Source organism: Euprymna scolopes, chromosome 26 (genome assembly GCF_053919585.1).
Source record: "Euprymna scolopes isolate OS-2025 chromosome 26, ASM5391958v1, whole genome shotgun sequence".
NCBI classification, from domain to species: Eukaryota; Metazoa; Mollusca; class Cephalopoda; order Sepiida; family Sepiolidae; genus Euprymna; species Euprymna scolopes.
Window position 1 is genome coordinate 38,721,433 of NC_136507.1, and position 22,128 is coordinate 38,743,560.

Consider the following 22,128-nt stretch of genomic DNA (forward strand, 5'->3'; position numbering starts at 1 on the left):
ACTGGGTTCATAAACAACCTACATAAAATGGACTGTGATTGATGAAAGTTTGATAGGTTATGAAAAGGAGGGGGTTATAAAGAGATAAGTTTTGATACTCAAAAATTGTACCTTAAGCAAAATATGATGAAAGTAAATATAATTTTATCGAAAATATATTTTTTTTATCAACTTTGTTTCCATTCGCAGCCTAGAGTTACCAACAAAATGATGTTTCCTTACAAAGAGAAAATATTATATATATAATAATATAAATATACAAGAAATAAATGTTACCATTGTCAATAAGAGTTACTTTCCTGGTAGAAAAGTTCATTGGTGTGTATTTTTAAGTCGTTTGTAAAATTTCTTTTTTTAAATTCAAGAATCGGTTTAAAAAAATCAAAATGGCAGCGATTTTGAAGTGGAGAGCCCCGTTTTCAATTTGAAGGTGGGCGCCTGGGCATTCTGTGTTAACAATTTAATAGATTTCCGTCAGCGTAAGGAATATTTATAAACATAATTTGATGTTTTCCGTTATTTTGTTCTTGAGGAATATTCGATTATAGCATGTGTAGTTTATATAAAAGGTCATTTAACTAGTTATCGCCTCAAATTTTGTGTTAATTTCGGTTCGCTGGAATTATTTCAAGTAAAGAACATTAAAAACTATTTCAAAAAATAAGAAACATGAACTGAACTTTTATTGACTATGGTAACATTTATTTCTTGTATATTTATTTTTCGGGCAGTAGTTTGTTGGATTTTCTGCTAAACCTCTTACTAAAAATATCGACAAAATATCGAAAAACAAAGAAACAAAAACAGTTTTGAAAAATAATCTAACTTTACTCACTTTAGTAAAATAATCCCAAAGAGCAAAATGGGATATTTAAAAAGTAAACACGGAATACTTTAGTTTTTAAAGCAAAGAATCGATATGAATATGAATAAGAAGAAAACGGCGCCCTTTTCAAGCAGAATAGCTTCGTTTCAGTTTTACAGTATTGAACGGTGTAGTATTGCGCCGTCGAATTCAGGATTGTACTATTGTAATGTAAAGATCACGCAGAAAGGGTTGTAACCAACTGAAATCCTTCTAATACACTGACCAAAAAAGGTTTAAACAGATATATAAATAAAAATAAAAGGGTTATGCAAATGTTTTTAAAGAGACACGTAATAACGTGTTCAGGATTTTTTCCCTTTTTTGACACGATAACAAGTTACGTTCCTATTTTTTATTATTTATCTATTTATCTATTTTCGAAAGAATTCCACGTGCAAGTCGAGAAGGAAAAAAGAGTTATGACAAAATTTGTGTCGAGAATTGTCAAAATTTCCGGCTTTTTTTTTTTTTGGTTTCACTTTAATAAGAACGTGAATTTATGAGGTGAATTTATTCGACGCAATATGATTTAACCCCAAAAAATAAACAACGGCTAACGTGAATTAAGATTAAAGTTAAGGTGTTATTGTAGACCCTTACCCCTTTTAAAAAACTTTGTAAAACTTTGTGACATATTTACATTTTATGGAGGTCAGGCCTGAACGAACACCCAATAATTTTATTATACCATATTTCTTCAAACTTAAACATAATTATCAAAGTTTACGCAAATAGACACGAAAAGACTTTGTTAAAGTTTTTGCCACATTTCCATGTAGTACACGCGCGGACGCAGACCCCACAATTTTATTATAACACCCCTATTTACGTGGAAACACACTTATCAAAATATTCTTATGTACATCTATATCAAAATATTTGTAAACTTTTTTTTTCTCATTTTTTATGTCAACATTTTGGGGCTAAGGCGCGAACGCAGACCCCAAATTTTTATGAACCACCGTTCTGCCAGATCAAACATACCCATTCCTGATCCTCGATACATCTTCTATCCTTATATGTAATCAGTATTTGAAAATAGTAAACCGTATAGGAACCTATTCGTGACCAAACACACACACACACACACCCACACACACACACACACACTGACGTTCAACCTTATATATATATACATATATATATATATATATATATATATATATATATATATATATACTTGCAGGCTGCACCACATTGCTCGCTCGTAAAATACGCTTGAATATGACATTTTCATTAATGCTGATCTTGTATTGGACTCAATACATAGAAATGATTTTAATTTTTTTAAATATTTATCGTGCGCCACCACCGAGAATCGACACCAACACTTTTAGCTAACGATTTGTTTATTTTTCTTTAACGATAATGCGTGGGCTATTATGACATGTTTGCTGCAAAGCTCAAAATTAAAACATGAACCTATAGCTATTACGTAACACATGCATACTCATAATCCGTCGTTCGACCTTCACCTGGCAAATTCTATGTTTTTAATATTTCGCACTTTTGAACGGATTCTAGCCAGCTAAACACCAAATAAAAGTAGCCCATGGGTTCGAATACCCTACATATATAAAGTTTCATGCCTGTTGACCAAAACATATAGAGGTGTTTTGTAGGCAAATCTTTTTATACAAATATATATATATATATATATATAATTATATATAATTATGTATATACACACACATAAATATGTATACAAAGCGTTTATAAGAATGTAAGAAAATGTGGAGTTCTCTTACTTATATGGTTCGCTAACTTCTATGTATGAGATAAATGTCTGTGTCATTATCTTTTTTTAGGGCCGTGATCCTTAATTTGCTGTTTCTTAGTGTCTCTTTGATCGTTTAGCAATCTCTCCTCGTGTGTGGATGCGCAGACATAGAATAATACACATATGTAAAAACAAACATGATTCCTATCTCTGTGAGGATTCCATCATGAATCATCTTGAGGGAGCTGCATCCGCTTACAGAAGACGCATGCAAGATAGACTCAAGATGACGGTTTGATTATATATATATATATATATATATATATATATATATATATATATATATATATATATATATATATATATTTCATTTCACTAAAGAGGCGTGTCTTCAAAACACACTGCAGGGAATTAAGAACTTCGATTTATTTTTGTGTTCTCTGATTCCATCTGGAAACCGTTGTATGTCTCTTGATTTTATGTCTTGTCTCTTCCGTGTCTAGACATCATCTCAACTAAATTGAACTAAGTTTCTCAAATCTGGAGCCCCTAATACGTCGTATCGGGTCCACCCTTTACCTAGCCCCGGTGCAGCCGACCAGTCATTCCGTTTGACATAAAACATTGACCCTTGGACCCTTCTGTACCAGCAATGCTTGCCAAACAATCGTTTCCACCGATTCAACTATGGTAATTCTGTCAGCTATAGAAATATAGATATGAATCAGATAGATAGATTAAAAAAAAACGATTCTGAGTAACTATTTTCTAATCGACGTTGCCGGCTATCAAATACGAGGAAGAGTTTTTTTTTTTACTATAATCGTTTTTACGCAAATATTGCGTAGGTATGTAGAATATGTGCATTAATATAATTCCATGTATTAGTTAACTTAATATTATAATACCATAAGAAAACCGAACAAAATGAATAGACGCTTAATTTAAATGAAAGTTTAAAAGAATATCCAAATTGGTACCCAAGCTAGGTAGATACCGACTGTCTACGATACAAATCTCAAACGATAGGAAAGTTTTGACATCTAAATCATCTACAAAAAGAAAAATGTATCTATATGAGACATATAATGTGCATATAAAAATATATCAGATATGTAAAATGCGTACATTTTGTTTATTTCATGTCCTGGCCCTTCAAAGTTGATGACATGTTTGATTTCGTTCCGTGTGGTTATAAAAATAATATTAAGAAAAAATATTTTTTTTTCTAATTTTCCGCTTTGTCTGATCGTTACTGTCAGTGAAATTTATATTTGACGTCATCATGACGTCAATCTGGACGTGTCAGCCAAAAGCAGATTTGCGCAAGACACAGACACGACTATTGATTGGTTTCCATCATTTCTTTTTTTTTTTTTTCATATACAGGGCTATGCGAACATTTACTTATTTTTTTATTTTTAGTTGTGTACGTATTTTATTTGCGAAAAAGAAAACATTTTTTTCTATAGATTATTTTAACATATTTCCATATTCACATGTATCAGACGGCATTTTTTTCATGTTTTTTTTTAAATTTCTATATGTCTATCCTTTTATGATTTTTATCTTTCTAATAACTATTTTCACCTCCTGTTTATTCAGGTCTCTCTTATTTCAAACATCGCATGTCTATTTTTCTCAGTAATAAGAGTACCTCTCTCTCATATTGTCCATGCCACTTTTATTCCCTCTATTTTCTACCTATCCATCCATCTACACGCACACAGAAACGCATACAAGCACACACAAGAACACACAGATATATCCACATACAATAATTTCGAAATATCTTATTATATAACAACAGGTGTATTAAAAGGTGTATTTCAGTAGTGTTTCTTAACCAATTGGACAAGTTTAAACATCATTTCGTTTAAAAATATTCCAAAGTATTATCAGACACCAAATACAATTGTAATACATACACAAATATACACAATGAATTATTATCCTATTTTATTTGTATTACAATTGTATTTTCTGAATGATGATGAGCCAATTATGAAATATGTTTAACGAAATATTAAAACTTGCCCAAATGATTGAGAAACCGTTGTAACACTGTAGAAATAAATCTTTAAAAATGTATTGCAATATATGTTTTAGTGAATCTTGCGAAAATAATATATATGCTTGATATTAATACTAAAAATCGTTGAATTAATTTACTGAGTCAATTAATATTGACTGTAGTTTAATTAATCTATGAAAATTGCCGGAATTCAAGAAGCATATTTTTCTGAAAAATTATATATCTACAGGGTTAGTCACGGGAAACGGATCGTTTAAAGAAGAAAAAAAAATCTGCGAATATTTCAACAGAAACTTATAATGTACATCGAACATTTACTAAACTATGGCATTATTTCCATAATTCAGAAGCGAAACTTTATGTCTCACAAATAATAGCCATTTTTTCGGGCACAATCTGGTTTAATAAGGCCGATAGCCATTAGTCGTGTGCTCTCGTGTAATGAATGAATGCGTGAATATAGGATTGACATGAAATTCTAAACGATAAAGTAAAATGACCGAAAAAAGGGCTGAAATGACGTAAATAAATAAAAAAATAAACGACTTAGAATGACTTTAATGAACTTAAGGATGAATTGAATGACCTTAACGATGACTTGAATGTTTAAAAAATAACTGGAATCCTTCAAACACAACTTGAATGATCTGGAGAATTAATTGAGTGGCTTTGATACTGACTGGTTATAAAGCGGGTAATCAGTTTACATTAAATTAATACAGAAACATTATCCCCCACTTTATATCACAATAAGTACAGCATGTAGTAAGAACAGATGCTACACTTTGATCTTGGCCAAAAGGCCAAGAAAAGCTGTATTTGCTCCCCCACCGAGCAAATAAGGCACAAGGACAATTTTTAGTGTTAGGAGTGAAGGGGGGAAATGGGGATCAACTCCCCGGGGAGTAGAGGAGCTGGATGGTTACAATTGATATGAAAGGTTGTTATTTATTTGCTCCCCCATCGAGCAAATTAGGCACAAGGGCGATTTTTAATGTGAGGACTGAAGGGGAAATGAGGGCAGCTCCCCGGGGAGTAGGAGATCTGGATAGTGACAATTGATATGAAGGGTTTCCCCTACATTGACCAAGGTCTTATATGTGGGACTGTCCCCACATATGGTCTTTGCTTGCAGTATCTCCCGGAACAGATACTACATTTGGATCTTGGCCAAAAGGCAAAAAAAAGCTTAAAAAGATAAGAACAGCATATATTTACAACAAATCGTTGATCTTAACCAAAAAGGCCAAGCACAAATGTGTTACGGACCGACCAACCAACTGACGGAGTGACTTATGGAGTCGCTTGCACGCGACTAAAAACTAGCTCCTTAACCTTCTATCCCTTATTCATGAAGAGCAAGGAGCGTTCGCACACACACACACACACATATATATATATATATATATATATATATATATATATATATATATATATATATATATAGTCACCAACATACAATACTATTTCGCTGTTTCACAGCTCATCAATGTAGCTTGATAAGCAACTACCTCAAGCCAGGATCGAAACTTGACCGCCCATGTGACAGTCGGAACGTCTAACCATTGCGCAATTCGGCTGCTGCTATGCGGGCAGTTAATAAAATCAATGTTTTCACATTGTCCAAATACCTAAGCTCAAACACAGAGAGCAGCAACAATGGTTATTTTTATATCACATTCCAATACGCACATATATAGAGGGAGAGAAAAAGAGAAAGGGGTGAAAAAAGAGTGAGTTACACATATATACAGATGGTCCCTTCTAAAAGTAAAAGCTACACTCCTTTAATTCAAAAAGTAAAAGGCATACGAAAACAGAAGTACTACCTTACAAATGAGTGAAATTTGGTGAAACAATATTGTAACCATGATTATTAATATTATCAAAAATAAATGTTTCATGACAACGGTTAATTGTTGGACTATCATGCGGATAATATGTGCAACACATCAATAAAACTTCCACTACATGAATCCATTAGTTCTGTTTATATAAGGATGCGATTTATACCCCCAAAATATGAAAAAATAGGAGGCCATACTTTTGGAACGCATTATATACGTATATATGAAATATTTTAATACTCCATTATTAAAAACAGCCTACAACTAATATACGAATGGGATTAATATAATTAAAGTTATATAGCGAATAATATAATAAAATATGAATAAGATATAATGAATCTGAAATACTGAATAGAAACTGAAAAGATAAACTCGTGAGCAATAAAATAAATGCTTTAAACAAGTTTTATATATTTTATTGCACTAAAAGCTATATTGAACAAAGAACAATTGAACAAGGAAACTTAAACGAGAGTAATAGCACAGAACAATTCATTTACTTTAATAAATGCTTAGTATGAAATCACATACCTTTGATTTCTTTAAACGATCAATCTTTTTAGACATCCTCTTAATTTAAATAAAACACTGTTGTGGAGATGCTACTCAATTCACTTTGCACAGCTTCCCACAGTTTGACTTGTTAGAAAAACATCTTGCAGGCAATGCACGGGATATTATGAATCAAATATTCTAGATTGGGGTAAAATCGGGGGTTTGACCATGCAAAAGCATCACATCAATTGAATTATGAGAATACCATATTTTTGTTAGTTAAGCCGTGTGTGCAGGAGCATTATCATGTTGGAAAATAATGTTCTGTCATATTCCCATCTTCTGGATTCTTGGTAACAGTCCTGATTGTAATACCAGAATGTATTCCTTTGCATTAATGACTTCTCACATCTAATACGTTCCCCAATTCCTGCTGCAGTAAAAGTTCCCCATACCGTCATCCCTCCATTCTCGTGTTTAACTGTCGGTTTAAGGAACTTGGTGAACACCTTTCTCGAGTTCTTCGAATGCACCGTCGAGGAGCATCACTAACAAGACAAGATCTTAATTTATCTGACCGGAAAACATTCCTGTACCAGTTTGTGTCTTACTTGCCATAACAGGAGAACACTCTCTTTCTGTCATTGACGTTCTTCTTAGATATAAGTGCCTTCTTTGAACACCTTTTAGAAGAAAATCCCATTTCATTCATTTGTCTAGATATTGTATATCTAGAAAGAGAAGTTTCAGCCCTTGTTTTAAATATTTTTGTCTATGGTCAACATAAGTTTTCTTTTGATCCTTCAAAACAGTTAATTTTAGCATGTGTTCATCCTTGAAAGTTGTTGCCCTAGGGCGACCAGATCCAGATTTCGTTTTTACCCAGCGTTCGACTTCGAACCGTTGACCAATTCGCTTCACTCTAGAAAGAGATGTTTTCACATTTTATTTTCTTAAAAGATCCAAAACCTGCTTGTAAATCATTTTGGACTCCCCTTATCCTGTAATTCCTTTGTGTTTTAGATCCTCGCTAATAGTCGTCTCTGCTCCTCAATGAAACATACATAAATATGTTGGATGTGATAACTAATTGCTACACATATGCAAACATGTTTCAGTGACAACCCTGCCGGGGAAAATCACCTCCTCAGGCACAGAATATCCACGATACGTATATATATAAAGATTTTTATGGATACATAATTTTATAACACTTTTGAAGAATACCGAACGTAGTGTCATAATTAATAGCTGAGGGGTTAGGGTTTCTTTTAGTTTATATAGTGTAAATATAAACCTTAAAAAGAAAGTTTCGAAAAAAAAAATGAACTCCTAACGTATATTACTTCTCAGCTTAAATTAGAAAAAGGACTAAGAGGTGTATTTTGATATTTTTGAAAGTTGCTTTTTAATGGGTTATGTTTAACCTATAAAAACTATATATAATATAAACCCTAAACACTCCGCAATTAATTATGACACTACGTTCGGTGTTCTTCAGAAGTGTTATATATATATATATATATATATATATATATATATATATATATATATATATATATATATATATATATATATACGCGTTCTGGGTATTTTCTTAATCTGACAATTGCAGTTTTTCTAGTAAAAATATTTTGACGCAAGCTTTTAAATATACTCGATCATAGATATGCGAGCGACTACATAGATTCACAATTTGCATTGAAAAACAAGCGGTAATTACTTATTCATTTTTATGGTTTCTTTTTGGATGATTGAATTCTATTTATGCATGCGTTATACATACAACATAATTGCGTGGAATTTAAGCAAATTTGTCATTATCTACGAAAAATCTCTCAACAAAGTACGTCTCTTAATATAAGGTCCTCAAAGTTGAAATATTATATATAGAGTATTTGATTAATAGCATATTATTGGTTTTAATTTAGCAAATATTGCTGCTCAAATCACTATGTAAAAGATCAGATTTAACCGTGAAAAAGTTCCTCTAATAAAACATTTATCTGAAAAATTATGTTATTGATGCATATTTATTTACGTACTCTTCAGATATTTACCTTGAGAAACTGAAAAACCACCATTTTGGACAACAGACATTGTTCGTGTAACCCATACATTCTGCCGTTTGTTCTTATTAATGAAGATATTGGCCATGATGTATTTATTTTAACTTATATTACTCATTTTCATATTTTTTGTGTTATTATTGTTATATATTTATTTTTATTTTATTTTATTTTTGATCTGTTTGTATTTTTACAGTTTTTACCGTTCTGTGGGCTCTATTTTTAGTTCTATTAAATATTGTACTCGTATTTTCTCTAGTTAAAGTGTTATTAATTACTGTTTTTTATACAACACTTTATATTGTTTTTTTTAACATTCTTTCGCGGTTTGTTGATCGTTGAGATTAAACAAATTTCTAAAGTGTTTTAACATAATATGGTTAACATTCTGAACATAATATGGTATCTTATAGTTATACGTATTTAATTTCTAAATGTTTGTTAACATGATATGGTTAACATTGTTTACATAACATGGTCTTTTATAGTTATACGTATTTAATTTCTAAATGTTTGTTAACATAATATGGTTAATATTTTTAACATTATATGGTCTTTTATAGTTATACGTATTTAATGTCTAAAGTTTTGTTAACATATGGTTAACATTGTTAACATAATATGGCCTCTTATAGTTATACGTATTAACTTTCTAAAGTTTTGTTAACATAATATGGTTAACATTGTTAACATAATATGGCCTCTGATAGTTACACGTATTTAATCCATAATTCCTTATATAATCTTTTTTTACGTTGTGCATACTAAAGTTTCTTTTTTAAATTTCTTATTTATGTTAATACAACTAAAATTATGATTGTTTGCTATTTAATCTTCTTCGTCGTTTAAGAAAAGTAATTCTTGTAAACTCAATACCTAATGATGTCATCTATCTTAAAGTGGATTTCAGTTGACTGAATCTGCGGTCTAAGGTATGGCCTTAAACTATATCTAATGGTGAGTCCTCAGCTTGCGGGCGTTGGGGGGTGCGGAGCCACCCTTTAATTGTCATTGTTCCCAGGTCCACTCTATCCCGGAGTGGTGGTACCTGTTAAGGTCCTAACTATGTGTTAAATAGATTCCGACTTTAAAAATATATTCTTTTAAAAAAAATATTATTTCGAATCACTGGAGTCGCCATTAAATAACCTGAAAATGGTTGATATTCCGTAAAACAACCAACAAACCAACCAACTGGATCTGTTTTGTATTCTTTTCTTAGATTGCTAATCCATTCTAATTAATATTTCATTTGTCATGTCTAATATTACATGTATCTTTATACTCACTTTGCTTCTTTTGTCTTCATCTATTATTCATATTATATTTAATTAATATTTAGCGTTGCTACTTTATTTAAATATTATACGTTGTTAAAATATTAGCCAGAGCATTGGACTTACGTGTTTATATTTCTCCAGCAAGTTAATTTTTCCAAAAATGCCTCCTATAAATACTTTTTAACTGTCATCATTAATACCCCTTTTCATAATAACTGAATTTCTTTACCGTAAAATTCTCATACACTTTCTAGATTTAATGAGCTTAATAGTTTAAGTCGACCCAATACATCCATCTAAATTTGTATAGGCTACTATATCATGATTCTATTCTTCAAGAAAAGTTTTAATTCACTCTGCCTCTGTAATCTGAGAAGTGCTCTCTACTATCGTGATTCTAACCTTCAGCCTTGTACGTAATTGCATATCATTTCCAACACTTCTTAATGCGAAAATATCCTATGAGCGATTGTGCAAACTAACCATATAAATGACACACACAGTACAAGTCTCACACAGTTATATATATATATATATATATATATATATATATATATACATATATAAAATATATATATATGTATATATACACATATATAATATATATATATATATATATATATATATATAAGAGCAAACAGTTAATAAACCATGTGAAAAACACTTTGAAAAAGAGTTCAAAACATATTAAGTCTGAAAAAGAAACGCCTCATAAGTGGATAGTCCTTAATCCGCGGAGTTTCGAAGAAATACTTTCTTTCTCATCAGAGGGTAGGAATTAGCAAAATGCGGGATCGGATATTGCATACAAAGGTATTTCATGAAACTGCAAGTAAGTCAAAGATCTTACCTGATAGGGAATATGGTGAAGATTGTATTTTATTTTATTATATATATATATATATATATATATATATATATATATATATATATATGCATGTATATATATATATATATATATATATATATATATATATATATAGGGTAAAACTCCTGTATATATGTGCATAAATATATAAGTATATATATATATATATATATATATATATATATAAATATGTGTGTTTGTATGTATGTATATATATGTATAGACTATATATATCTGGTCAGGTCATGTCATATGCTACTGGTAACACGTAACTGCCTCGTGGTCGGGTCACCGGCCATTAAACTGGTTCCCCTACCAGACATGTTTGGTGAGGAAGGCGGTTTGTCTCCCGGAAGGATAAAAACAAGACTTTCCAAAGGGCGAATGAACCCTTTTTCGGGGTCAACGGCCAACTAGAACCGTGTATATTTGTTGTGTATGTATATATGTGTTGAGGTGGAGAGAGATCCCGTAAGCTGTGGTGAAGGCGACCTTTCTAGGAGAAGCAAATCTCTTATTTCAAAAAAAAAAAACAAACATAAAGCGGGAGATGAGTACCCGCATTAAGCTGGGCTGCAGTGTAATTTGTTGCTGGATATCTTGCTTATGCTTTTTGCTGGATCTCAACATTTTGAACTGAAAGAGAGACTAAGCTGTCGTACAAAGTTTAGACTCTGCAACATCATCTTTGTATAGATACTCTCTCAAGTATTTGGGCTCATTGACATTAAATGTCTAAGGGAGTGGCACTCGTCTGACAAGACGCTGCAAACATCATATATATATATATATATATATACAGAGAGAGAGAGAGAGAGAGGGAGAGAGAGGGGGAGAGAGAGAGGGAGGTCGATAGATATATCTATATTTTTATAAAGTAATAGGGTTCGTGTGTTTCTGTCTGTGTGTACAGCTCTCCATCATCAACGAAATATAAAGGAGGTAAGAGGGTAGATATCTCCTGGTAGAGAAACATTAGAACCCATTTTAGGATGTTTCTGTTATAGGAGACATAAGAATCTATGCCTAATTTCTTTATATACTAGTCTACAAACCACCCCCATATCGAATGACTTATGCTCATTTGCATATCACATTATATTAAATCTCTTTAACTAATTACCTCGACCTTATTACGTATTGGAAATATTCTAATCATTTCAACTGTACTATTTACAAAATCTATTTAACATTTAATTATTTAATATATTTTCATTTAATTTTATATTCGATTTATTTCACTTTACGTATATTATCAAAACAATTCATTGGCGAGCAAAGCTTTATGTTTTGGGATTGTATTGAAAATGTAATGGAAATTTCAATTTCGTTCCGTTTTAATCTTTTATATTTTACTTGCCAATATAATTGAAAGAATACAATTCAACTATCGTAATTTTATATAAATAAACAAAAACAAATATTTTAAAATAAAACTTTATTAAAAAAGAAATAATTTTATTTTTAAATGAAAAAAATCAATTTAGTAAAATAATTGTATTAAACACCCCCAGCCTTGTCAGCAAACCTGTAAACCTATAAAAGTTAACATTTCGAATGTAAACAGTGATTTTTCGATTTTGTTAGCGCTTGCCGCAATTAAAGACAATTAAAACGGAACTAACTTTATTTCCATTCTATTTTTTAAACAACCCCCAAAACATAACGCTCTCTTCCAGTTATAGCCAATTTTTTTTTTAATTAAATAAAACAGGTCAAAATAAACAGATAAGCGCATTTTCTTTTACATTTTTCTTACAACCAACGTTGTCATTTTAACCAACTGCAGGATATCGTTACTTTTGTGGGGTTGTTTTGAAAATGGCACGGAGATTATAATTTCGTTCCAATTTAATCTTTCTGGTCGAGCCTATTTCGAAAGCCTGTTTATCATAGATTTGAACTACAAATAATTTATTACATTTTGATTATTACTATCTTAAAGCTTATATTTATTTCATTTTTCTATTTATATATTGAATTAGTTATTTCCAGTCTTATTTAAACTTAGTGCTTTCTTTAAACCGGATGAACCTTTTATAAAAATATGAGTTTAACGTAAAGAACACGAACAAGGTTTTATTCAACTGAATTTCTTCCAGTTTACTAACAAAATATATAAATTTAAAAGAGATATCTATATTTTTATAAAGTAATAGGGTTCGTGTGTTTCTGTCTGTGTGTACAGCTCTCCATCATCAACGAAATATAAAGGAGGTAAGAGGGTAGATATCTCCTGGTAGAGAAACATTAGAACCCATTTTAGGATGTTTCTGTTATAGGAGACATAAGAATCTATGCCTAATTTCTTTATATACTAGTCTACAAACCACCCCCATATCGAATGACTTATGCTCATTTGCATATCACATTATATTAAATCTCTTTAACTAATTACCTCGACCTTATTACGTATTGGAAATATTCTAATCATTTCAACTGTACTATTTACAAAATCTATTTAACATTTAATTATTTAATATATTTTCATTTAATTTTATATTCGATTTATTTCACTTTACGTATATTATCAAAACAATTCATTGGCGAGCAAAGCTTTATGTTTTGGGATTGTATTGAAAATGTAATGGAAATTTCAATTTCGTTCCGTTTTAATCTTTTATATTTTACTTGCCAATATAATTGAAAGAATACAATTCAACTATCGTAATTTTATATAAATAAACAAAAACAAATATTTTAAAATAAAACTTTATTAAAAAAGAAATAATTTTATTTTTAAATGAAAAAAATCAATTTAGTAAAATAATTGTATTAAACACCCCCAGCCTTGTCAGCAAACCTGTAAACCTATAAAAGTTAACATTTCGAATGTAAACAGTGATTTTTCGATTTTGTTAGCGCTTGCCGCAATTAAAGACAATTAAAACGGAACTAACTTTATTTCCATTCTATTTTTTAAACAACCCCCAAAACATAACGCTCTCTTCCAGTTATAGCCAATTTTTTTTTTAATTAAATAAAACAGGTCAAAATAAACAGATAAGCGCATTTTCTTTTACATTTTTCTTACAACCAACGTTGTCATTTTAACCAACTGCAGGATATCGTTACTTTTGTGGGGTTGTTTTGAAAATGGCACGGAGATTATAATTTCGTTCCAATTTAATCTTTCTGGTCGAGCCTATTTCGAAAGCCTGTTTATCATAGATTTGAACTACAAATAATTTATTACATTTTGATTATTACTATCTTAAAGCTTATATTTATTTCATTTTTCTATTTATATATTGAATTAGTTATTTCCAGTCTTATTTAAACTTAGTGCTTTCTTTAAACCGGATGAACCTTTTATAAAAATATGAGTTTAACGTAAAGAACACGAACAAGGTTTTATTCAACTGAATTTCTTCCAGTTTACTAACAAAATATATAAATTTAAAAGAGATATAAATAATAAAATAAAAAGGTTATGTAATTTAAAAGAAATACACGTACTCACAAAAGCAGAACTTTTTTTTACACATTTTTTTCTTTAAAACCATAACAATGAGACTAACAATTACCTAGATCTTAGTAATTATTTGTTTTAATAGAACTGTTTTAATTGTACTGTTTACTTAGTTAACCTAAGTTGGTATTACATTTATTTTACATTTACTTTTTTTTTTAATTATTACTTTTAGACTGTGACGTTTACACCCGGAAGTAATGAGTCACACGTAGGTCGCTTTTATTCATTCCTTTTGGTCAAGATCAAAGTGTAGTATCTGTTCTTCAGATGCTGCACTTCATTTTCTTGTTCTCTTTCGGTGGAGGAGAAATCCTTCACGACTGAGACAATTTTTATTTTTGTACCTTTTCTCCACGTTAAAAAACGACCCTGGTGTCTAACTCTGTCCCGTGGGGAGGCATAATTGTTTATAATTGTACTATTCAGAAATATTATTTATAGTTCGTCCATTTCAGTTAGTATACATTTCCTTTACGCTTAATTAATTTACAATCATTAATATCGTTAAACAATTCCGTTTAAAACCGAAATTATGCCACCCAAACGAAGTAGAAACGAAAGTGAGGAAGAAAGAATGGAAAGATTGGAAGCTAATAGACTAAGAGTTGCTGCAATTCGCTCCAATGAAAACAATTCAGATAGAGAAAGACGTCTAGAACTTAACAGGATACGTCAAAGAGAAAGGAGAGCAAGACTGTCAGATTTGGAAAGAGAAACCCAACGTGAAGCTGACAGAACTAGACATGCTGTAAGGCGGTTAAATTCATCACAAGATGAAATTCAAGAAAGGCAAAGATATGCATTGGAAAGAGAAGCAATATTACGATCGAATGAATTATATGAGGTAAGTAGACGTACACAAGGTGAGTTGAGAGTGGCTCAACGACATCAGAATGAATCGGAAACCCAACGAAGATTTCGCCTATACCAAGGGCAACAACGAGAGGCTGCATGGAGAGAGAGTATGACTTTGCCCCAGCAATTGACAGAAAACGAGGCAGCTAGACAACGAATGACTGCTTTGAGACACCATGAAATAGAACACTGCAATAGAAAAGGATTGCTCTACAACAAAAATGACTCTCTCACTACAGCTGATATAGGAAAAATGGACAAAGTATGTCAACATTGCTCAGCTGTAAAATTTAAAGGAGAAACCCCTGGTTGTTGTTGTTCTTCTGGCAAAGTTGTGCTTGATAGCTTTCCACCACTGCCTCAGTTGCTTCAAGATTTGCTCTCCGGCAATGGTCCCATCTCTAAAGATTTTCTGCAAAATCTACGCAGTTATAACAATTGTTTTGCAATGACATCATTTGGTCACAAAATTGCGGCAGTACATGGGTGGAATCCTTCTTTTAGAATTCGAGGCCAGGTTTGCCACCAGATTGGGAGTCTTTTACCACCTGAAGATGAAACAGCAAAGTTTATTCAAGTCTACTTCTTGGATAGTCTGGAAGAGGAACTACATAATCGGGGACGTGACAGTAGACTCAATAGAGACATTCTCCAAAGTCTGACTGAATTTTTACATGAGAACAACAGCTTTATTTGTCAGCTGAAAACAACAAAGGAGAGGATTGAAGAAGAACACTTGGTAGAACATAAAGTTGTCATAAGGGAAGACCGAAGGCCGCAAGAAGAGCATCCACGGCGATTCAATGCTCCAACAACAACGTATGAGATTGGAATATTAATGGAGAATGAACCAACAGCTAACCGGGATATTGTCTTGCGTTTTAGAAATGATACATTAAAATGGATCTCCGAACTACATCCCCTCTACGATACTTTAATGTACCTGTTAATGTACCCCTATGGTTCTCCATCTTACAACATCTACATGAAGGCATCCAATGGGCGAAAAGTTACCCAACAGCAATTTTATTCGTACCATTTAATGACTCGGCCTGGAAACTATTTTCTCTGGTACCGAAGGCTATTTCAACAATGGCTGGTGGATGTGTACTACAAGATTGAAACAGAACGTTTACAGTTCCTGAGGCGTGAGCAACAGACCCTGAGAGCTGACAATTATAGCAACTTGAGAGATTCAATTCTTAGGGAGGATGGGAATCCAGAACAGTTTGGTCAACGAGTTGTACTTCCGGCAACTTATACAGGAGGCCCTCGATACATGTTTGAGCGTCAAAGTGATGCCATGGCATATGTTCGGCGAATGGGCCGAGCCGACCTCTTCATCATGTTCACAACAAATCCAAAGTGGACAGAAATTACAGAAAATTGTCTTCAAGGGCAAGACCCTCAGGATCGTCCAGATATTGTTGCCAGGGTTTTCAGGCAGAAGCTAAAAAAGTTACTTGAATTTATTAAAAAGGGAGGATTTGGCAGGTTGAGGGCTTTCCTGTACAGTATTGAATATCAAAAAAGAGGACTGCCGCATGCACACATCCTCACCTGGCAGGCCCCAGAGGACAAACTTCTACCAGAAAAAATGGATCTCTGCAGATATGCAGAGATCCCTGACAAAGAGGAAGATCCTGATCTTCATGCTAAAGTGATGGCACATATGGTGCATGGACCTTGTGGACCATTTAATCCAAATTGTCCATGTATGATTGACAACAAATGTTCCAAAAAATACCCAAAAGAATTTCTTCAGTGTACCAAGCAAGGCCAAGACTCTTACCCCAAGTACAGGCGAAGAAAACCAGAAGATGGAGGCCAGACTGGTACAATAAGGATGAAGAGAAATGGTCGGTATGTTAATCAAGAAATAACAAACCAGTGGATTGTTCCGTACAACAAGGTCCTCCTTCAGCAGTTCAACGCTCACATTAACGTAGAAATTTGCAGCTCGATCCAAAGCATCAAATATGTCCTCAAATACGTGAATAAAGGATGTGATCAAGCAGTGTTTGAACTACAAAGAACTGATGGAGCAGCTAACCAACAAGGCCAAGTACAAAGTCACATTGTGGATGAGATCCAGCAGTTCCAGAATGCAAGGTATGTCGGCAGTTCAGAGGCAGCCTGGAGGATATTGGAACATCCCATCCATGAACATTTCCCCCCAATTGTACAACTTTCTGTTCATCTTGAAAATGGGCAGCGTGTCATGTTCTCAGCTGATACTGCTCTGGAACGAGCCCAAGGTCCACCGCCTGCCACAACTTTGACAGCATTTTTTCAACTCTTCCATGAGGATGACTTTGCAAGGGGTCTCAAATACGTAGAAGTCCCTGAGTTTTACACTTGGAACAAATCGACAAAGAAATGGATGAGAAGAATGCGTGGGGTACAAGTTGAAGGTACTGAAAATGATGATGTATGGAAGGCACCATGCATTGGGAGAATCTACACGATTAGTCCAAAAGCAGGGGAGTGTTATTTCTTATGCCTGTTGCTCAATGAGGTTGCTGGTCCAACTTCATTTCAAAATTTGCGAGCATACAATGGTCAGGTGTTTGAAACATACAGAGCAGCGTGCCTTGCTCGAGGCCTTCTAGAAAATGACCATCACTTGCATCAAGCAGTAGGAGAGGCAAGTGCCACTCAATCACCTTCAAATTTGCGAAGCCTATTTGTGATAATTTTAACAGCCTGTGAGCCAAGAAATCCTCTTGAGATCTGGATGGCTTTTCGTGATGTAATATCTGAAGACATTCTTCACAGATACAGGCAAGAAGTTAACAATCCAGAAGCAGATTTTAATGAGGACATCTACAATAAAACTCTTTGTCTAATTGAAGAAAAAGTTCTCCTTATGTGCGGTCAACCATTGGCAAGCTATGGATTACCTGCACCAATGCAAGGGAGAGATGAAAGACTCGCGAGAGAGTATCAACGTGAAGTTACTTATAATCTTGAAGAACTTCCCTACAAGCAGAAAATATGCAAGAAAAACTGACCGATTCTCAAAGAGAAGTTTACAATTCATTCATGGCAATGTTGGAAGCACAAGGTGAAATGAACAAAAACATGATGTTTCTTGATGCTCCAGGTGGTACGGGCAAGACTTTTGTAATCAATTTGATCCTTGCAAAGATTAGATCCATGAGAAAGATTGTGCTTGCAACAGCATTCAGTGGCATTGCTGCTACTCTACTACAAGGTGGCCGCACTCTTCACAGCACTTTTAAAGTACCCTTGGATACTCATCGAATGGATCAGCCAGTTTGCAAAATTACTGGTAACTCAGCCTTGGCAAATGTAATTAGAGACACCTCTGCAATCATTGTAGACTAAGCCCCAATGACGCACAAGAGTGCTTATGAAGCAATTGACCGAACACTGCAAGACATCACAGGAAACAAGAATCCCATGGGTGGCATTCCAACCTTATTTTGCGGTGATTTCCGTCAAATCCTCCCAGTGGTTAAAAATGGCACAAGGGCTAACATTGTCAATGCAAGTTTGAAACAATCCTATCTCTGGAGGCACGTTATAGTGAAGAGACTGACTACTAATATGAGAGCCTATATCTCTGATAACACAGCTGCAGCAGACTTCTCAAAATTGCTTCTCCAAATCGGTAATGGTCAGTTTCCTATCACTTCTTCACCTGACACAATTAAGATTCCAACTGCGCTTGGTAAATGTGTCGGTAATCAGAAGCAACTGAAAGACAAAGTGTACCCAGACCTGCAAAACAATGGAAAATCACCGGATTGGCTTGCTGAGAGGGCTATTATTTCGCCATTAAACAGCAATGTGAATCATTTGAACAATTCAATAATGGATGAATTTCCAGGAGACACAAAGCAATACAAGTCAGTTGATTCAGCTACTAATGAATATGAAGCTGTTCACTACCCTGTGGAGTTTTTAAACTCTTTGGAGATATCTTGAATGCCTCCACACATTTTAAATCTCAAAATTGGATCGCCAATCATGATTCTTCGATCCTTGGAACCGCCAAAAATAACAAACGGAACCAGATGTGTTATCACCAGATTGCACACCAATGTACTTGAGGCCACCATTTCCTGTGGTCCCTACAAAGGCGAAACCGTTCTACTGCCAAGGATCCCCTTAGTTCCATCGGACTCAGTACTTCCATTTAAATTCCGGAGACTCCAATTTCCTGTGAAGGTGTGTTTTGCAATGAGCATAAACAAAAGTCAAGGTCAGACATTTAACACCATTGGCGTAGACTTGACATCAGACTGCTTCAGTCACGGTATGTTCTACGTCTCCATCAGCCGGACAGGAAGTTCAGAAAAACTCTACATTCTGGCTCCAAATCAAAGCAGCAGAAATGTAGTTTACCCTGAGGCTCTTCAGTGAAAAGTTCGAGAAATGGATATGAGGAAAAACTGACATGATCTGATTGTGGTAAGTTTTTAGTATTGAATGTGCAAGATAAAATTTAAGCAAGAGTTGAAAATGACTTCAATGAAAAATTTACTATGTAACATCAAGTAACCTTCCTTTTTGATGAAAATGTTTTGTGAAGTTCCTGATTGAATTTCAGTCACTACAAGAGGTAGTTAAAATGTTAATCACCTTATGCAATCGTTGCTCTTACAACATCAACTTACTGGAAAGGTGCCCACAGATTTTGGTACCCGAGTGCGCAACAAAGCTCCGTGCGAAGCACGGGTATCTTTGCTAGTATAGATATAAATCAATAAAAAAGAAAGTGACGATAAAAACTATATACTAATATATAGATAGAAATTTGGTCATTTATTCAATAAAGGTATACATCAATTAAGGGAATGTAGGGATTCTTCATATCATGGTATTTCAAAACCTAATGCTTCCCATAAGAAGAGGAGAGAAGGTGATATATAACATAAGAGAAATGCGACGTCTCCCGATGGTTACATTAGGAGCGATACAACATATTGATTCTGTTTAAGAAAACGCAATTGATCTCTCTTCGAAATTGAACTCTGATTCTATGATCTAATGTAAAATGTTATTTTTGTTAAGCATCCAGAATTAATATTTTATATCTCGCTGAGAATATGTAACCCAGTGTGTGTGTGTGTGTATATATATATATATATATATATATATATATATATATATATATATATATATATACAGACAGACAGACAGACACAAACACAGAGACACACACACACAGACACATACACACATATATATGTATATAGTTTACTTTAGATACAGCGTATATTTGCTTTGTTTAATGCTATTTATTAAGTTTGATGCGTTAACAAACACGTTAAATCGTTTTATGATTAAGCTATGACGTTTAGCATTATTTTATGTATAGGTTTTTATGTGGAAAAGTTTACATAATATTGTAAGGCTTGCATTTACTACTGTATAGAACAGATATTACACCCATATTATTTTACTTATAATATAAAAGTCCGAAAGTTTATAAATTAGAAAAAAAATAAGACTAACGTTGATAATATTAAGTGCAAAGCTAACAGTCGTAGTACCTTATATTAACAATGTATTTTACACCAAGTTTTCAATGTTAGATAAAAGAACGTATACTTACCATGGACACATTCTAATGTATACGCATCGCCTAAAAGCAATGGCTCTCTTTAAAGTTCAACTATATTTTATGCCGACAGAGAACTATTCAATAAAGGCAAGGAAAGGAAGCTCTGAAGGATGTATTTAAGACAGATCGACATATTTACTTCGCGTGTCTTGTCGAACTGCGAATGTTAGATCCATTCATGTCTTTGTCATGGGAGATGATATCTTTCTTAGGTGTTCTATTCATAAAAATGTCTACTTACGACAAGCTGTCTGTAACGAACGAAGCAAAAAGAAACTTGTACGTTGTTGAAAAGTGTTTTTAAGTTAAACCGTGCAAATAAGTTGAACTATCGTCTGAACAAATTTGCACTGCATATAGTCTTTTTATATTGCATAATGGGTATCCTTGTATCCTTTAGCTGAAGTATAATTTGAAAAAAAATATCTTTTGCATAACGTTTTAATTATTCACATTGTAAAGAAAAATGAACCTTTTAAAAGATTTTGAGTTATAGCAATTGTTGACGTCTTGTCACGTGAATTAAAATGATATTATTTAATTTCGAGCAACAATTGGTTTTACTTTTATTCTAATTGGTGAAGGCACTTTTTAACATTCTGGTAAGCTAAGGAGATGTGAACTTCTAAGCTAAGTAGAATTTACGTTTCTGAATTTTTAGATGAGCGTTTATTAATCAAATTGTTTGAATTTTTAGAACTACTGGTTTCATCGTCAGTGTTATCTTCTATAATATAAATCTCACCTGTCTGTTTAAATCTATATATGTATGTATGTTTGTATGTATGTATGTATGCATGTATGTGTGTATATATTGCTGCCTAAAACTTTTGGCAGAGTTGACGAATTTTAGCGAAATCAGTCTTATTTAACTGCACGACCGTTCGGACAACAAATATCGAAAAATTAGCAAAAGGAAAAAACATATTCTCTTTATGATTGTCTAGCCTTAATTTAAAGCTACGTCAGTTCTGGTTTCGTAATAGGCGCACACGTTCTTTGTCTTATTTTCGGTAC

The 22,128-nt window shown here is 33.1% G+C and overlaps 1 protein-coding gene and 1 pseudogene across 1 annotated transcript in view; one reads left to right on the forward strand and one right to left on the reverse strand.

Moving 5' to 3' along the window:
• The window catches only part of LOC145247809 (uncharacterized), a 1,402,654-nt gene that overhangs the window by 232,562 nt on the left and 1,147,964 nt on the right, over positions 1 to 22,128 (forward strand). The gene's annotated exons all lie outside the window — the stretch shown is intronic.
• On the reverse strand, positions 5,313 to 5,438 carry LOC145248468 (U2 spliceosomal RNA; annotated as a pseudogene).